This window comes from Scyliorhinus torazame, chromosome 10, assembly GCF_047496885.1.
Source record: "Scyliorhinus torazame isolate Kashiwa2021f chromosome 10, sScyTor2.1, whole genome shotgun sequence".
Lineage (NCBI taxonomy): Eukaryota > Metazoa > Chordata > Chondrichthyes > Carcharhiniformes > Scyliorhinidae > Scyliorhinus > Scyliorhinus torazame.
This window is the reverse complement of record NC_092716.1, coordinates 118,438,976-118,457,390: the sequence shown is the minus strand read 5'-3', so window position 1 is coordinate 118,457,390 and position 18,415 is coordinate 118,438,976. Positions and strand designations below refer to the sequence as shown.

The 18,415-nt window shown below is 46.1% G+C and overlaps 1 long non-coding RNA gene across 1 annotated transcript in view; it reads left to right on the top strand.

The window, feature by feature from the left end:
• Positions 1-6,448: 6,448 nt before the first annotated feature.
• LOC140384860 (uncharacterized) overlaps positions 6,449-18,415 on the top strand; it is a 41,701-nt gene continuing 29,734 nt past the window's right edge. The window contains exons 1-2 of the long non-coding RNA XR_011933177.1: positions 6,449-6,629; positions 9,068-9,153. This is a non-coding gene — a long non-coding RNA (uncharacterized lncRNA). The remainder of the gene's footprint in view (positions 6,630-9,067; positions 9,154-18,415) is intronic.

The following is an 18,415-nucleotide window of genomic DNA, read 5'->3' as shown; positions in this document are numbered from 1 at the left end:
ACAACAGAAGTAAGGCTCACTGGTCTATAGGTACCCTCTACTCCCCTTCTTGAACAAGGGAACAACATTTGCTATCCTCCAGTCTTCTGGCACTATTTCTGTAGACAAAGGTGACTTAAAGATCAAAGCCAAAGGCTCAGCAATCTCCTCCCTAGCTTCCCAGAGAATCCGGGATAAATCCCATCCGGCCCAGGGGACTTATCTATTTTCACACTTTCCAGAATTGCTAACACCTCCTCCTTATGAACCTCAAGCCCTTCTAGTCTGGTAGCCTGAATCTCAGTATTCTCCTCGACAATATTTTCTTATTCCTGTGTGAATACTGACGAAAAATATTCATTTAGCACCTCTCCTATCTCCTCGGACTCCATGCACAACTTCCCACTACTGTCCTTGACTGGCCCTACTCTTACCCTAGTCATTCTTTTATTCCTGACATATCTATAGAAAGCTTTAGGGTTATCCTTGATCCTACCTGCCAAAGACTTCGCATGTCCCCTCCTGGTTCTTCTTAGCTCTCTCTTTAGGTCCTTCCTAGCTAACTTGTAGCTCTCGAGCGCCCTAACTGAACCTTCATGTCTCATCTTTACATAAGCCTCCTTCTTCCTCTTGACAAGTGTTTCGACTGCTTTAGTAAACCATGGTTCCCTCGCTCGACCACTTCCTCCATGCCTGACAGGTACATACATATCAAGGACACGCAGTAGCTGTTCCTTGAACAAGCTCCACATTTCTATTGTGCCCATCCCCTGCAGTTTTCCTCTCCATCTGATGCATCCTAAGTCTTGCCTCATCGCATCATAATTGCCTTTCCCCCAGATATAGCTCTTGCCCTGCGGTATATACCTATCCCTTTCCATCACTAAAGTAAACGTAATCGAATTGTTGTCACTATCACCAAAGTGCTCACGTACCTCCAAATCTAACACCTGTCCTGGTTCATTACCCAGTACCAAATCCAATATGGCCTCGTCTCTCATTGGCCTATCTACATACTGTGTTGCAGCTGTATAGAACCTTAGTTAGGCCACACTTGGAGTATAGTGTTCAATTCTGGTCGCCACACTACCAGAAGGATGTGGAGGCTTTAGAGAGGGTGCAGAAGAGATTTACCAGAATGTTGCCTGGTATGGAGGGCATAAGCTATGAGGAGCGATTGAATAAACTCGGTTTGTTCTCACTGGAACGAAGGAGGTTGAGGGGCGACCTGATAGAGGTATACAAAATTATGAGGGGCATAGACAGAGTGGATAGTCAGAGGCTTTTCCCCAGGGTAGAGGGGTCAATTACTAGGGGGCATAGGTTTAAGGTGAGAGGGGCAAAGTTTAGAGTAGATGTACGAGGCAAGTTTTTTACGCAGAGGGTAGTGGGTGCCTGGAACTCACTACCGGAGGAGGTAGTGGAGGCAGGGACGATAGGGACATTTAAGGGGCATCTTGACAAATATATGAATAGGATGGGAATAGAAGGATACGGACCCAGGAAGTGTAGAAGATTGTAGTTTAGTCGGGCAGTATGGTCGGCACGGGCTTGGAGGGCCGAAGGGCCTGTTCCTGTGCTGTACATTTCTTTGTTCTTTGTTCTTTGAAATCCTCCTGCACACATTGGACAAAAACAGACCCATCTAATGTCTCGAACTACAGTGTTTCCAGTCAATATTTGGAAAGTTAAAATCCCCCATAACAACTACCCTGTTGCTTTCGCTCCTATCCAGAATCATATTTGCAATCCTTTCCTCTACATCTCTGGAACTTTTCGGAGGCCTATAGAAAATCCCTAACAGGGTGACCTCTCCTTTCCTGTTTCTAACCTCAGCCCATACTACCTCAGTAGACGAGTCCTCATCAAACATCCTTTCTGCCACCGTAATACTGCCCTTGACTAACAATGCCACCCCTCCCCCTCATTTACCACCTCCCTGAGCTTACTGAAATATCTAAACTCTGCACCTGCAACAACCAGTCCTGTCCCTGCTCTATCCATGTCTCCGAAATGGCCACAACATCGAAGTCGCAGGTACTAACCCATGCCGCCACAAGTTCACCCACCTAATTCCGGATGCTCCTGGCATTGAAGAAGACACACTTTAAACCACCTTCCTGCCTGCCGGTACACTCCTGCAACTTTGAAACCTTACTCATGACCTCACTACTCTCAACCTTCTGTATACTGGAGCTACAATTCAGGTTCCCAATCCCCTGCTGAACTAGTTTAAACCCTCCCGAAGAGCATTAGCCAATCCCCCCCCCCCCCCAAAGGATATTGGTATCCCTCTGGTCCAGGTGTAGACCATCCCGTTTGTAGAGGTGCCACTGACTCCAGAATGAGTCCTAATTATCCAGAAAACTGAAACCCTCCCTCCTGCACCATCCCTGTAGCCATGTGTTCAACTCTTCTCTCTCCTTATTCCTCGTCTCGCTAGCACGTGGCACGGGTAACAACCCAGACTTAATAACTCTGTTTGTCCTAGATCTAAGTTTCCACCCTAGCTCCCTGAATTCCTGCCTTACATCCCTATCCCTTTTCCTACACTCCCTCACAATCCCCTCAATTCCCAACAATCACTTCATTCATTGAATTATCCCATCTTACTGTACAGAATGTGCCATTTGGGTCATCACGCCTGCATTGCATCATAGAATTCCTACAGTGCAGAAGGAAGCCATTTTCCACCTTGCATCTGCACCGACCCTCTGAAGGAGCACCTTATCTAGGCCCACTCCTCGACCCTATAATCCCACCTAACCTGTACATCTTTGGACACTAAAGTGCAATTTAGCATGGCCAACTCACCTAACCTGTACTTCTTTGGACAGTGGGAGGAAACCGGAGCACCTGGATGAAACCCACGCAGACATGGGGAGAACGTGCAAACTACCCACAGTCACCCAAGGTCAGAATTGAACCCGGATCCCTGGCTCTGTGAGGCAGCAGTGCTATTTACTGTGCCATCGTGCTCTTTGAAAATAACAGGGATTTTAGTTCCACACTCCTACTTTTTCTCCCTAAGCTTTCAAACACACTCACTTTGAATACATGATCAATTGCTATTTTAAAGTTCCTATGGAATATGATTTCACCACATTTTCAGCTAGTGCATCAAATTCTTAATCATGAAGAAATTTCTTCTCATTACCCAGTTATTTTGCCAATTATTTTTAATCTCTGGCTTTTGGTCGTCAACCCGAAGCCAAAGTTTGTCATTCTCACAGGGAAAGAGTGCAAAGTCAGAAAGGAAATGGGTGACCACCACACAGAGTAAAAACATTCGGCAGATAGTTCAGGAAACCTGTGGGTCCCTCTCCAATAGATTTTCTATTTGGTTACTCCTGGGGGAGATTGATTCTCAGGGGAATGCAGCAAGAGCCAGGCTTGTGGGAGCTGGTTTAGGAGCTGGTTTAGCTCAGTACTAAATCGCTGGCTTTGAAAGCAGACCAAGGCAGGCCAGCAACACGGTTCAATTCCCATACCAGCCTCCCCGAACAGGCGCTGGAATGTGGTGACTAGGGGCTTTTCACAGCAACTTCATTTGAAGCCTACTTGTGACAATGAACAATTTTCATTTCAAATTACTTCATGGTAGCAGTGGTTCACACACCTGCCTCAGTTAAGAGGCATCCAGGTTCAAGTACAGCCTTGGGTGACTGTGTGGAGTTTGCATATTCTCCCCATGTCAGCATGGGTTTCCACCTACAGCTAAAGATGTGCAGGTTAGGTGGAGTAACAGGGATAGGGCCCGGGAGTAGGCCTAGGTAGGGTGCTCTTTTCTTGACAGAAATCTTTGGATCCTCGCTGTCTTCAGGGGATGTCCCGGAGGACTGGAGAATAGCCAATGTTGTTCCTCTGTTTAAGAAGGGTGGCAGGGATAATCCCGGGAACTACAGGCCGGTGAGCCTTACTTCAGTGGTAGGGAAATTACTGGAGAGAATTCTTCGAGACAGGATCTACTCCCATTTGGAAGCAAATGGACGTATTAGTGAGAGGCAGCACGGTTTTGTGAAGGGGAGGTCGTGTCTCACTAACTTGATAGAGTTTTTCGAGGAGGTCACTAAGATGATTGATGCAGGTAGGGCAGTAGATGTTGTCTATATGGACTTCAGTAAGGCCTTTGATAAGGTCCCTCATGGTAGACTAGTACAAAAGGTGAAGTCACACGGGATCAGGGGTGAACTGGCAAGGTGGATACAGAACTGGCTAGGCCATAGAAGGCAGAGGGTAGCAATGGAAGGATGCTTTTCTAATTGGAGGGCTGTGACCAGTGGTGTTCCACAGGGATCAGTGCTGGGACCTTTGCTTTTTGTAGTATATATAAATGATTTGGAGGAAAATGTAACTCGTCTGATTAGTAAGTTTGCAGACGACACAAAGGTTGGTGGAATTGCGGATAGCGATGAGGACTGTCTGAGGATACAGCAGGATTTAGATTGTCTGGAGACTTGGGCGGAGAGATGGCAGATGGAGTTTAACCTGGACAAATGTGAGGTAATGCATTTTGGAAGGGCTAATGCAGGTAGGGAATATACAGTGAATGGTAGAACCCTCAAGAGTATTGAAAGTCAAAGAGATCTAGGAGTACAGGTCCACAGATCACTGAAAGGGGCTACACAGGTGGAGAAGGTAGTCAAGAAGGCATACGGCATGCTTGCCTTCATTGGCCGGGGCATTGAGTATAAGAATTGGCAAGTCATGTTGCAGCTGTATAGAACCTTAGTTAGGCCACACTTGGAGTATAGTGTTCAATTCTGGTCGCCACACTACCAGAAGGATGTGGAGGCTTTAGAGAGGGTGCAGAAGAGATTTACCAGAATGTTGCCTGGTATGGAGGGCATAAGCTATGAGGAGCGATTGAATAAACTCGGTTTGTTCTCACTGGAACGAAGGAGGTTGAGGGGCGACCTGATAGAGGTATACAAAATTATGAGGGGCATAGACAGAGTGGATAGTCAGAGGCTTTTCCCCAGGGTAGAGGGGTCAATTACTAGGGGGCATAGGTTTAAGGTGAGAGGGGCAAAGTTTAGAGTAGATGTACGAGGCAAGTTTTTTACGCAGAGGGTAGTGGGTGCCTGGAACTCACTACCGGAGGAGGTAGTGGAAGCAGGGACGATAGGGACATTTAAGGGGCATCTTGACAAATATATGAATAGGATGGGAATAGAAGGATACGGACCCAGGAAGTGTAGAAGATTGTAGTTTAGTCGGGCAGTATGGTCGGCACGGGCTTGGAGGGCCGAAGGGCCTGTTCCTGTGCTGTACATTTCTTTGTTCTTTGTTCTTTGTTCTTTGTGGTACAAGTGGCTCAGCTACACAGGAGAGGTTTGCGGGGGAGGAGGAGAAAAAGAGTGGAAGAGCAATAGTGTTCGGGGATTCTATCGTAAGGGGAACAGATAGATGTCTCTGTGGCCACAGACGTGACAACAGAATAGAATGAACCCAGGGTCAAGGATGCCACTGAGTGGCTGCAGGGTATTCTGAAGGGGGGTGAGGAGGTGAAATGCCAGAATTTGTGGTCTACATCGGTAGCACCAAGATGGGTAAAAAGAAAGCTGGAATCCATGAATCCCAACAGTGTAGTAGGAGGCCACTCAGCCCATCGAGTCTCCAATGACTGAAACAGCCCAGCCCCCGCCCTATCTCAGTAACCCCACCTAAACTGTACATCTTTGGACACTAAGGGGCAATTTAGCTTGGCCAATCCACCTAACCTGCACATCTTTGGACTGCGGAAGGAAACCGAAGCACCCAGAGGAAACCCATGCAGACACAGGGAGAGCATGGAAACTCCACACAAACAATCACCCAAGGCCAGAATTGAACTCTGGTGCTGTGAGAGAGCAGTGCTAACCACTGTGCCACCGTGCCTCCCAGGATGAGTTGCTCAAAGCAGAATGTGGGGAGCTTGGAAAGAAATTAAAAAGCAGGGCCTCAAAAGTAGTAGGAACATAGGAACAGGAGTAGGCCAGTCAGCCCATCTTTGGACAGCGGGAGGAAACCGGAGCACCCGGAGGGAACCCATGCAGACACGGAGAGAACGTGCAGACTCCGCACGTGGTCCTAATAAAAGCATACTCCAATTCCTTTGCAACAACTGATAATGTTCTATTTGTTTTCCTAATTGCTTCTCTGATTCATATACAAGGATCATTCTGAACTGTAATTGTTTTTAAATAGTCTCCTTTTCAATTTTTTTTTGCTAGTTGGATAAATCCACGTTTCTCTGCATTATATTCTGCCAGGTTCTTGTGTGCTCAATCTCTTTTCATCATTGTGGCTTACTATCCCATCTTGGTTTTGCATTGTCAGCAAACTTGAATGCATATAAGTCATAAAATCATGTATCATTTACAGCTATTTTGACCTTTGTGGCTGTGCTGGTCCTATGAAGGAGCATTTCACCTAGTGCCTTTATCTTCTCCCTCCCCCCCCTCCCCATTAGCCTTTCAAGGAAGTCTTGTGGCATATTGGTAGCGCCCCTACGTCCGGACCAGAAGCTCCGGGTACAAGTGCACTGCCAGGACTTACTGGTCATGAAGGAACCTCCATAACAAAACTGAATGGATTTTAAACAGTTCAGGAATCCTTCCACCACTACCGCCCTATTCCCCAAAAGGAAAATCAGTGTGGATGTAAAGGTACGTTTAAAATAAAGCCTTGCAGTTTTTGTTGTTTTTTAAATAATGATTCAGTTCCCTTTGAAAGCGTCAGGTAACCCTGTTTGCATCAGACTGCCAGACAGTGCATTCCAGATTCAAATAAGTGGCTGCGTGAAAAAGCTTTTCCTCATGTTGTCATTGCTTTTTTCGTTTTTCAGTTCCCTTAAGTCTGAGCCCACTGGTTCTTGTTCCTTCGACCAATGGGAACAGTTTCTCCCTATTTGTCCTGTCCACATTCCTCATGATTTTGAATACCATCATCAAATATCCTCTTAAACTTCCCTTGTCCAAGAAAAACAGTCCCCACTTCACCAATCTTACTATGTAACTGAAGTTCCTCATCCCTGGAAACATTTTGTTGAATCTTGTCTTTATTTTTTAATAAACATTTTATTGAATCTTACTATGTAACTTAAGTTCCTCATCCCTGGAAACATTTTGTTGAATCTTTTCTTTATTTTTTAATAAACATTTTATTGAGGTATTTTTGGTATAGTAACAACAACAAAATAAACAATATACATGAAACCATAAACATAGTGCAAAAGTCATTTACCTCTCGTACAGGTCCCACCTTTATTGACCCCCTACTCTAATCTAAACTACTCCCCCCCCCCCCCCCCCCCCCCCCGTCTGCTGGCGATTAATTTCCTGCAAAGTAGTCGACGAACGGTTGCCACCTCCGGGTGATCCGTAACAGTGACCCTCTTAAGGCAAACTTGATTTTCTCCAAACAGAGAAAGCTAGCCATGTCCGATAGCCAGGACTCCGAATTCGGGGGCTTTAAGTCCCTCCATGATAATAGTATCCGTCTCCGGGCTACCGGGGAAGCAAAGGCCAGAACGTCTGCCTCTTTCTCCTCCTGGATTTCCAGGTCTTCTGACACCCCGAAAATCGCCACCTCTGGACTCAGCGCCACCCTTGTTTTTAACACCGTGGACATGACGTCCGCAAACCCCTGCCAAAATCCCCTAAGCTTTGGATATGTCCAAAACATGTGGACATGGTTCGCCGGTCCTCCCGCACATTTTGCGCACCTGTCCTCCACCCCAAAGAATTTGCTCATCTGGGACACTGTCATTGTTGAATCTTTTCTGATATGTTTTCATTTCCAGTGAGAGATAGAAGGGCAGATATGTCAGCAAATCTCTGAGAATTGGAAGAAAAATTGGATATTAATAGTAGGGGATTGTAACTTCCCCAATATTAACTGGGATAGTCAAAGTGTCACAGGCTTCGAGGGGGCGGAATTCTTAAAATGCACCCAGGAGAGCCTTTTATGCCAATACATACAAAGTCCGACAAGGAAGAGGGCGGTGTTGAATCTAGTTTTGGGGAATGAAGCCGGGCAAGTGGATGACGTTTCAGTGGGGGAACATTTTGGAAACAGTGACCATAACTCAGTAACATTTAAGGTAATTACGGAAAGGGACAAAGATAGATCGGAAATTATGGTTCTTAATTGGAGGAGGGCCAATTAAAAAAAAAAAATTTTTTTTAGAGTATCCAATTATTTATTTTTCCAATTAAGAGGCAATTTAGCATGGTCAATCCACCTAACCTGCACATCTTTGGGTTGTGGGTGTGAAACCCACATAGATATGGGGAGAATGTGCAAACTCCACACGGACAATGACCCAAGGCCGGGATTCGAACCTGGGTCCTCAGCGCACCAGTCCCAGTCTTAACCCCTGTGCCACATGCCGCACTGAAGAGGGCCAATTTTAATACAATATGATAGGATGTCCAAAGTTAACTGGGAGCAGCTACTTGTAGGCCAATCTACATCAGAGCAGTGGGATTCATCCAAAAAGGAAATAGAGTACAGGGCCAATATGTTCCCCTGATAGTGAAGGGTGGGAGCAAAAGTCCAGAGAACCCTGGATGCCAAGGGTTTCCTATCAGGGTTGGATAAGGAAAAAAAGGAGGCTTGTGGCAGATACCGAGGGCTCAAAACAGCAGAAGCTCTAGAAGAATATAGAAAGTGCAGGGGATTATTTAAGAAATAAATTAGGGAGCGAAGTGGGGTGTGTGAAAAAGCATTGGCAGGTAAAATAAAGGAAAGTCCAAAGGTGTTTTAGAAGTATATTAAGGTTGAGCAGGTTAAGAGTAGGGCCCATTGGGGACCAACATGGCAATTCGTGTGTGGAACAGGAAGATATTGGTAAAGTTTTAAATGAGTATTTTGCACATGTTCACTATGGAGAAGGATGATGTCAGCATAGAAATCAGGGAGGCGCATTGTGATTTACTTGAATGACTTAACATTGAGAGGGAGGAGGTATTAACAGCTTTAGTGGGCCTAAAAGTGGATAAATCCCTGGGGCCAGATGAGATGTAACCCAGGTTGCTGTGGGAGGCATGGAAGGAGATTGCAGTGGCTCTGACAAACATTTTCAATTTTTTTCTGGCCACAGGAGGAGTTCCAGAGGACTGGAGGACAGCTAATATGGTGCCATTATTCAACAAGGGAAGTAGGGACAAACCAGGAAATTACAGGCAAGTGAGTGTCACTTCAGTGGTAGGGAGACAACTGGAAAAAAAATCGGAAGACAGAATTATTTTGCACTTGGAGAGTCAAGGATAGTCAGCATGGTTTTCTCAAGGGTAGATCATATTTTACAAATTTGATTGAAATTTTTGAGGTGAGTAGGTGTGTAGATAAGGATAGTATGGTTGATGCACACTACATGAACTTTAGTGTGGATTTTGACAAGGTCCCGCATGGGAGGCTGGTGAAGAAGGTAAGAGCACATGAGATCCAGGGCAATTTGGCAAACTGGATCCAAAACTGGCTTAATGGTAGGAGGCAGAAGGTGATGGTTGAAGGTTGTTTTTGACTGTGAGTGGTGTTCTGCAGGGATCGGTGCTGGGTCCCTTGTTGTTTGTAATGTACATTAATGATCTGGATGTGAATGTAGGAGGTACGATAAGTAAGTTCGCAGATGAGATAAAAATTGGTGGTGTAAATAGTGAGGAGCAAGGCCTCAGATTACAGGATGATATAGATGGGCAGAAGAGTGGAAAATGTAATTTAACCATGAAAAGATGTAATGCATTTTGGGAGGACTGGCAAGGGAATATACAAGGCTGAGGAGGGTTCGGATTGAGGTGAATAAAATTATGAGGGTCAGAAAGGGTGGATAGGAAGATACTTTTCCTCTTGTGGTGGAGTCAATAACCAGGGACTTAGATTGAAAGTAATGGGCAGGAGGTTTAGAGGAGATGTGAAGAAATACTAGGGGGAAGGGTATTCGAGACAGCAAGCTGCTTGAAACGGTTTCCCAAAAAGCACATTGGGTTTTGTTTGGTTTTGTGATCTAAGAATAATTCTGATGATATTTTAATGGTGATGTGTTTTGTGGGACGCAGTGGTTGAAAGTTGAATGTTTCAGAGTCTTTGGGAAGATACCAGTCGGGCTTTCTCCTTTGAGTCCCAAATACAAATTCAGCACCACGTGGCGATTGGTCAACCTCTGTTCACCTGTTACTTGAACTGAATTTGAGTCGTTCCCCCAGTGCTTGTGAAGTCACAGCTCAAAGTCAGGTGAATTTTACAGAACTGATTTTACACAATTAGTCTTTCAGGATGCAGTCATACTGAAAAACAGCATCTGTGCACATCAGCTTGAGCAACACTCCGATGCCAAGCTTTGTAATATAAATTGGAGATTATGACCCAAACTGACTTTGAAGCACAGCTGAATGAGACTCTATTCTCTCAGGTGTCTTAGCTCTCAGGTGAACCGTGACTCCAGCTTCAGGTATTGCTTCACACATAACCTACAATTACAGCACCGGTTTAGCTCAGTTGGCTAGACAGCTGGTTCATGATGCAGAGCGAGGCCAACAGCATGGTTTTAATTCCCATACCAGCTGAGGTTATTCATGAAGGCCCTGCCTTATCTTGCCCCTCGCCTGAAGTGTGGTGATCCTCAGGTTATAAATCACCACCAGTTAGCTCTCTCCATGAAAAGGGGAAACATCCTTTGGTCATCTGGGACTGTGGCAACTTTGCCTTACATTTGGAGTGTGAGTAAAGCCCTTGGATTGTCTCCAAGAGCTGTTCAGTAATAACAATAAATGCTGATTTGAGCCCGGTGTCAACAGTGTTGGGGCTTTGTGGTACTGGAGAACCAGAAAGGTGATTATTAATTCCCATGTTCTGTGTGTTCAGTTAGCAAGATGGAGATTGTCCAGATACTCTGGGACTAAGACCCAAAATGGATATGATGAAAGAAACTGAATTATTGGTAGATGATCACCGTGGATCAGTGGAGACTCCAGGATCCAGACCAGCTGAGAATCTTGGACCCAGTCAGCAAGGGGTTGTCTCTGGAAGGAAGAGCCTTTCAGTGTTTTGTCTGTGAGAAGAGCTTCAAGTAGCCTCATCTTTTGAAAATGCACCTTCTCATTCATACTGGAGAGAAGCCATTTGAATGCAAACAATGTAAAAAAAAGATATAAGAAAGCCAGTTATTTAACAGTGCATCAACAATATCACATAAGACAAAAACCATTTGAGTGTATAGAGTGTAAGAAGCAATTTTGCACAACTCGTGGTCTGAAAACGCATCAGCGAACTCACACTGGGGAGAAGCCATTTGAGTGCATAGTGTGTAAGAAATGGTTTGGACAATCCGCTAACTTAAAGCATCATCAGTGAACTCACACTGGCGAGAAACCCTTTGAATGTTTAGTATGTAAAAAGTGTTTCAGCAAATCCAGTAACTTAATCCAACATGAACGATATCACACTGGAGAGAAGTCATTCGAGTGCACTGCCTGTAAAAGACAATTTTATATATCTGACCAATTAACACAGCATTACCAAACTCACACCGGAAAGAAACCATTTGAGTGCAGAGTGTGTGGAAAGCATTTTTATTCTTCGGGCTGCTTGAACAGGCATCGACGAATTCACACTGGTCAGAAATCACCATAATGTTTATTCTCTGCACAGGAGAGTGACTTGGTCAGAAATTTGTTGAATGTAATGGATTAGGTTGGAGATTCTGGAATCTCTTGCATTAATTATTCTCTAAACTGTTTTCTCCCTGTGATGTAAGCATTTTGATAGTCACAATTGGTTCCTTTCCTGCAGTGACTCTCCCCAGAACGGGATCCAGGACAAACATTTCCCCTGGTGATAATTGTATAAATGTTACATGTATACAGATGGAGAGCATTGATTTGATAATTACTAGGGCACAGATAAACATAGAACATACAGAACATACAGTGCAGAAGGAGGCCATTCAGCCCATCGAGTCTACACCAACCCACTTAAGCCCTCACTTCCACCCTATCCCCATAATCCAATAACCCCTCCTAACCTTTTTGGTCACTAAGGACAATTTATCATGGCCAATCCACCTAACCTGCACGTCTTTGGACTGTGGGAGGAAACCGGAGCCCGCAGACACGGGGAGAACGTGCAGACTCCGCACAGACAGTGATTCTGGGACCCTGGTGATGTGATGCCACAGTGCTAACCACTTGCGCTACCATGCTGCCCAATAAAGACATACTTACGACTCTGCTGTTGGGTTGTAGATTCAGAAGCTATATTGTTGTAAGATTTTGCTTTGTGAACAAATGCAAAACAGAATAAAAATGACTTCTGGTCTCCTCCTTCACCAACTGGCTGTCGGGACTGTAGCACCTGGTCTGTGCTCCTGTCGCTCACTATGTCCAGGATGAGTTCCAGAATTTATCAATGAAAAGTACAGCACAGGAACGAGGCCCTTTCGGCTCTCCAACCCTGCACCGACCATGCTGCCCATCTAACCTAAACCCTTCTACACTTCCGGGGTCCGTGTCCTTCTGTTCCCATCCTATTCATGTATTTGTCAAGACGCCCCTTAAATGTCACGATCCTACCTGCTTCCACTACCAACAGCAGCGAGTTCCAGGCACCATACGGAAATCTTCATATTGTCTGTAGTCCAAAAGGCAAAGGCAGAATCCATCTGGTCCCACAATGAACGAAGCATTGCTGGATCTACTGCTGTAAAATGAGGTGGACCAAGTCGGTCTGTGGGGAAACATTTGGGTAAGAGTGATAATTGTATCATACAGTTTAGATTAGTGACTGAGAAGAGCATGGAACAATCCAAAGTCGGCAGAAAGTCCTGGGGTTGTTCTCCTTAGCAGGGAAGGCAAAGAGATGATTTAACTGAAGTGTTTGAAACTATGAATAGTTTAGACAAAATAAATGAAAATCAATTACCTCCAATGGTGAGAAACGTAACTAGTGCACACAGATTCAAGCATATTTGCAAAAGAATCATAAACAGCAAGTGCGGCCAGGATTTGGAATGTGATGCCTGGTAGGATGGTGAATGCAGATTCACTAATAGCCTTCAAAAGACAAGTTGAATAAGCATTTAAGAGAAAACAAAATTGTAGTGAAAGAGCGCGAGCAGAGCGGCGGAGACACATTGAAAGAGCGGGAGGAGAGCGGCGGAGACTCAGTGAAAGAGCGCGAGGAGAGCGGAGGGGACACAGTGAAAGAGCGCGAGGAGAGCGGCGGAGACTCAGTGAAAGAGCGTGAGGAGAGCGGTGGGGACACAGTGAAAGAGGGCTAGGAGAGCGGCAGGGACACAGTGAAAGAGCGCGAGGAGAGCGGCAGGGACACAGTGAAAGAGCACGAGGAGAGGGGCGGGGGCACAGGATAAAAGCGCGAGGAGAGCGGCGGAGACACAGTGAAAGAGCGCGAGGAGAGTGGCGGAGACACAGTGAAAGAGCGCGAGGAGAGCGGCGGGGACACAGTGAAAGAGCGCGAGGAGAGCGGCGGAGACTCAGTGAAAGAGCGCGAGGAGAGCGGCGGGGACACAGTGAAACAGCATGAGGAGAGCGGCAGGAACACAGTGAAAGAGCACGAAGAGAGCGGCGGGGGCACAGGATAAAAGTGCGAGGAGAGTGGCGGAGACTCAGTGAAAGAGCGCAAGGAGAGCGGTGGGGACACAGGATAAAAGAGCACGAGGCGAGCGGCAGAGACTCAGTGAAAGAGCACGAGGAGAGCAGCGGAGACTCAGTGAAAGAGCGCGAGGAGAGCGGCGGAGACACAGTGAAAGAATGCGAGGAGAGTGGCGGGGACACAGTGAAAGAGCGCGAGGAGAGCGGCGGAGACACAGTGAAAGAGCGCGAGGAGAGCGGCGGGGACACAGGATAAAAGAGCGCGAGGAGAGCGGCGGTGACTCAGTGAAAGAGCGCGAGGAGAGCGGCGGGGACACAGTGAAAGAGTGCGAGGAGAGCGGTGGGGACACAGGATAAAAAAGCGTGATGAGAGCGGCGGGGACACAGCTGCCGGAGAAGCGGCCTTCAGATTTTCGGCGGGACCAGTGGCCAGGGGTCTGTCGGGAAGGTAAATTTACCTCTTTAAAAACTTACGTTGAAGAGTGACATCACAGCATAGCAGTGACCTGATTGGCTGGTGAGGAAAGTTCTCCAATTAGCAGTAGCTGGGAGAAATTTAACTCTTCGTGTGTTGGTAAGTATTGTGATTGTTAAGTAAAATCTTTAATCCTTTCACTTATTCATTATTTGATATTATATTTGTAATCAGTTAAGGTAAAGTGTAAAAATGGCAGGGGATCCCAGACCCATGTTATGCTCCTCTTGCTCAATGTGGGAGTTCCGGGACCCGGTCGATACCCCTGACACCTTCATGTGCGGGAAGAGTGTCCAGCTGCAGCTCCTGTTAGACCGCATTATGGCTCTGGAGCTGCGGATGGACTCACTTTGGAGCATTCGCGATGCTGAGGAGGTCGTGGATAGCACGTTCAGTGAGTTGGTCATACCGCAGATTAGGATTGGTGAGGGAGACAGGGAATGGGTGACCAGAAGGCAGAGAAAGAGCAGGAAGGCAGTGCAGGTGCCCACATGCGGTGATCTCCCTCCAAAACAGGTATACCGTTTTGGATACTGTTGGGGGAGATGACTCACCAGGGGAGGGCAGTAGTAGCCAGGTTCATGGCACCGTGGCTGGCTCTGCTGCACAGAAGGGCGGGAAAAAGACTGGCAGGGCTATAGTCATAGGGGATTCAATCGTAAGGGGAGTAGACAGGCGTTTCTGTGGTCGGAAACGAGACTCCCGAATGGTATGTTGCCTCCCGGGTGCACGGGTCAGGGATGTCTCAGATCGGCTGCAGGACATACTGAAGGGGGAGGGTGAACAGCCAGTTGTCGTGGTGCATATAGGCACCAACGATATAGGTAAAACTGGGTGAGGTCCTACAATCAGAATTTAGGGAGTTTGGAGATAAGTTAAAAAGTAGGACCTCAAAGGTAGTAATCTCAGGATTGCTACCAGTGCCACAAGACAGTCAGAGTAGAAATTCAAGAATAGTCAGAATGAATACGTGGCTTGAGAGACGGTGCAGGAGGGAGGGGTTCAGATTTTTGGGACATTGGAACCGGTTCTGGGGGCGGTGGGACCATTACAAATCGGATGGTCTACACCTATGCAGGACTGGAACCAATGTCCGAGGGGGTGCTTTTGCAAACACTGTTGGGAAGGTTTTTAAATAATGTGGCAGGGGGATGGGAACCAGATTAGGAAGTTAGAGGTCAGTAAAGAGGCAGCAACTAAAGCCAGTAAGGTACCAGAAAATAAACTCAATGTGACTAAGGGGAAGAGTAGACAGGGAAGAGATGATGAATGCAAAGGGACAGGTGGTCTGAGGTGCATTTGTTTTAATGCGAGAAGTGTAGCAGGTAAGGCAGATGAACTTAGGACTTGGATTAGTACCTGGGAATATGATGTTATTGATATTACTAAGACTTGGTTGAGGGAAGGGCAAGACTGGCAACTAAATATCCCAGGGTATAGATGCTTCAGGAGGGATAGAGAGGGAGGTAAAAGGGGTGGAGGAGTTGCATTACTGGTCAGAGATGATATCACAGCTGTGATTAATGAGGGGACAATGGAGGATTCGAGCACTGAGGCAATATGGGTAGAGCTAAGAAATAGGAAGGGTGCATTAACATTGTTGGGACTTTACTACAGGCCTCCCAAAAGCGAGCGTGAAGTAGAGGTACAAATATGTAGACAGATTATCGAAAAATATAGGAGGAATAGGGTGGTCGTGATGGGAGATTTTAACTTCACCAACATTGAATGGGACTCATGTAGCGTTGGAGGCGTAGATGGAGCAGAATTTGTAAATTCCCCAACTCGGGAAGGGGCCATACTGGACCTCGTATTGGGGAATGATCCCGGCCAGCTGGTTGAAGTTTCAGTCGGTGATTACTTTGGGAATAGCGATTTAAGTTTTAGAATACTCATGGACAAAGATGAGAGTGGTCCTAAAGGAAGAGTGCTAAATTGGGGAAAGGCCAAGTATAACAAAATTCGGCAGGAGCTAGGGAATGAGGATTGGGAGTTGTTGTTTGAGGGTAAATCCACATTTGAAATGTGGGAGTCTTTTAAGGAAAGGTTGATTAGAGTGCAGGACAGACATGTCCCTGTGAAAATGAGTGATAGAAATGGCAAGATTAGGGAACCATGGATGACGGGTGGAATTGTGAGACTAGCTAAGATGAAAAAGGAAGCATACATAAGATCTAGGCGACTTCAAACTGATGAAGCTTTGGAGGAACATCGGGAAAGTAGGACAAATCTCAAACGTGCAATAAAGAGGGCTAAAAGGGGTCATGAAATACCTTTGGCAAACAGGGTTAAGGAAAATCCCAAAGCCTTTTATTCGTATATAAGGAGCAAGAGGGTAACTACAGAAAGGACTGGCCCACTCAAAGACAAAAGAGGGAATTTATGCGTGGCATCATTAACAAGATGAAATGGGTGAGATTCTGAATGAGTAGTTTGCATTGGTATTCACCAAGGAGAGGGACATGACGGATGTTGAGGCTAGGGATGGATGTTTAAATACTCTAGGTCAAGTCAGCATAAGGAAGGGGGAAGTGTTGGGATTTCTAAAAGGCATTAAGGTGGACAAGTCCCCAGGTCCAGATGGGATCTGTCCCAGGTTACTGAGGGAAGCGAGGGACGAAATAGCTGGGGCCTTAAGAGATATCTTTGCAGCATCCTTGAGCACGGGTGAGGTCCCGGAGGAATGGAGAATTGCTAATGTTGTCCCTTTGTTTAAGAAGGGTAGCAGGGATAATCCATGGAATTATAGACCTGTTAGTTTGACGTCAGCGGTAGGCAAACTGTTGGAGAAGATACTGAGGGATAGGATCTATTCACATTTGGAAGAAAATAGACATCAGTGATAGGCAGCATGGTTTTGTGCCGGGAAGGTCATGTCTTACAAACCTAATAGAATTCTTTGAGGAAGTGACAAAGTTAATTGATGAGGGAAGGGCTGTAGATGTCATATACATGGACTTCAGTAAGGCGTTTGATAAAGTTTCCCATGGCAGGTTGATGGAAAAAGTGAAGTCGTATGGGGTTCAGGGTGTACTAGCTAGATGGATGAAGAATTGGCTGGGCAACAGGAGACAGAATGTAGTGGTGGAAGGGAGTGTCTCAAAATGGAGAAAAGTGACTCGTGGTGTTCCACAGGGATCCGTGCTCGGACCATTGTTGTTTGTGATATACATAAATCATCTGGACGAAGGTATAGGTGGTCTGATTAGCAAGTTTGCAGATGATACTAAGATTGGTGGAGTTGCAGATAGCGAGGAGGACTGTCAGAGAATACAGCAAAATATAGATAGATTGGAGAGTTGGGCAGAGAAATGGCAGATGGAGTTCAATCCAGGCAAATGCGAGGTGATGCATTTTGGAAGATCTAATTCAAGAGCGGACTATATGGTCAATGGAAGAGTCCTGGGGAAAATTGATGTACAGAGAGATCTGGGAGTTGAGGTCCATTGTACCCTGAAGGTGACAACGCAGGTCGATAGAGTGGTCAAGAAGGCATACAGCATGCTTGCCTTCACCGGACGAGGTATTGAGTACAAGAGTCGGCAGGTCATGTTACAGTTGTATAGAACTTTGGTTAGGCCACATTTGGAATACTGCGTGCAGTTCTGGTCGGCACACTACCAGAAGGATGTGGATGCTTTAGAGAGGGTGCAGAGGAGGTTCACCAGGATGTTACCTGGTAAGGAGGGTGCTAGCTATGAAGAAAGATTGAGTAGATTAGGATTGTTTTCGTTGGAAAGAAGGAGGTTGAGGGGGGACCTGATTGAGGTCTACAAAATTGAGAGGTATGTACAGGGTGGATAGCAACAAGCTTTTACCAAGAGTGGGGGTGTCAATTACAAGGGGGTCACGATTTCAAGGTGAGAGGGGGAAAGTTTAAGGGATATGTGCGTAGAAAGTTTTTTACGCAGAGTGTGTTGGGTGCCTGGAATGCTTTGCCAGCGGAGGTGATAGAGGTGGGCACGATAGCATCATTCAAGATGCATCTGGACAGATATATGAACGGACGGGGAACAGGGGGAAGTAGATCCTTGGAAAGTAGGCGACAGGTTTAGATAAAGGATCTGGATCGGCTTAATTTGCTTTGTTCTTTGTAGGGATATGGGGAAAGTGCAAGGGAACAGACTGGATTGCTCTTTGAAAGAGCAGGTGCAGACTTGATGGGCCGAATGCCTCCTTCTGTCCTGTGATAATGATTGAGACTCTGACTCTATAATATCCAGATGCACTGAGGGGAAGATTGTTCTCATGACTCATAGATTATCATAGAATTTACAGTGCAGAAGGAGGCCATTCGGCCCATCGAGTCTGCAACGGCTCTTGGAAAGAGCACCCTACCCAAGCCCACACCTCCACCATAACCCAGTAA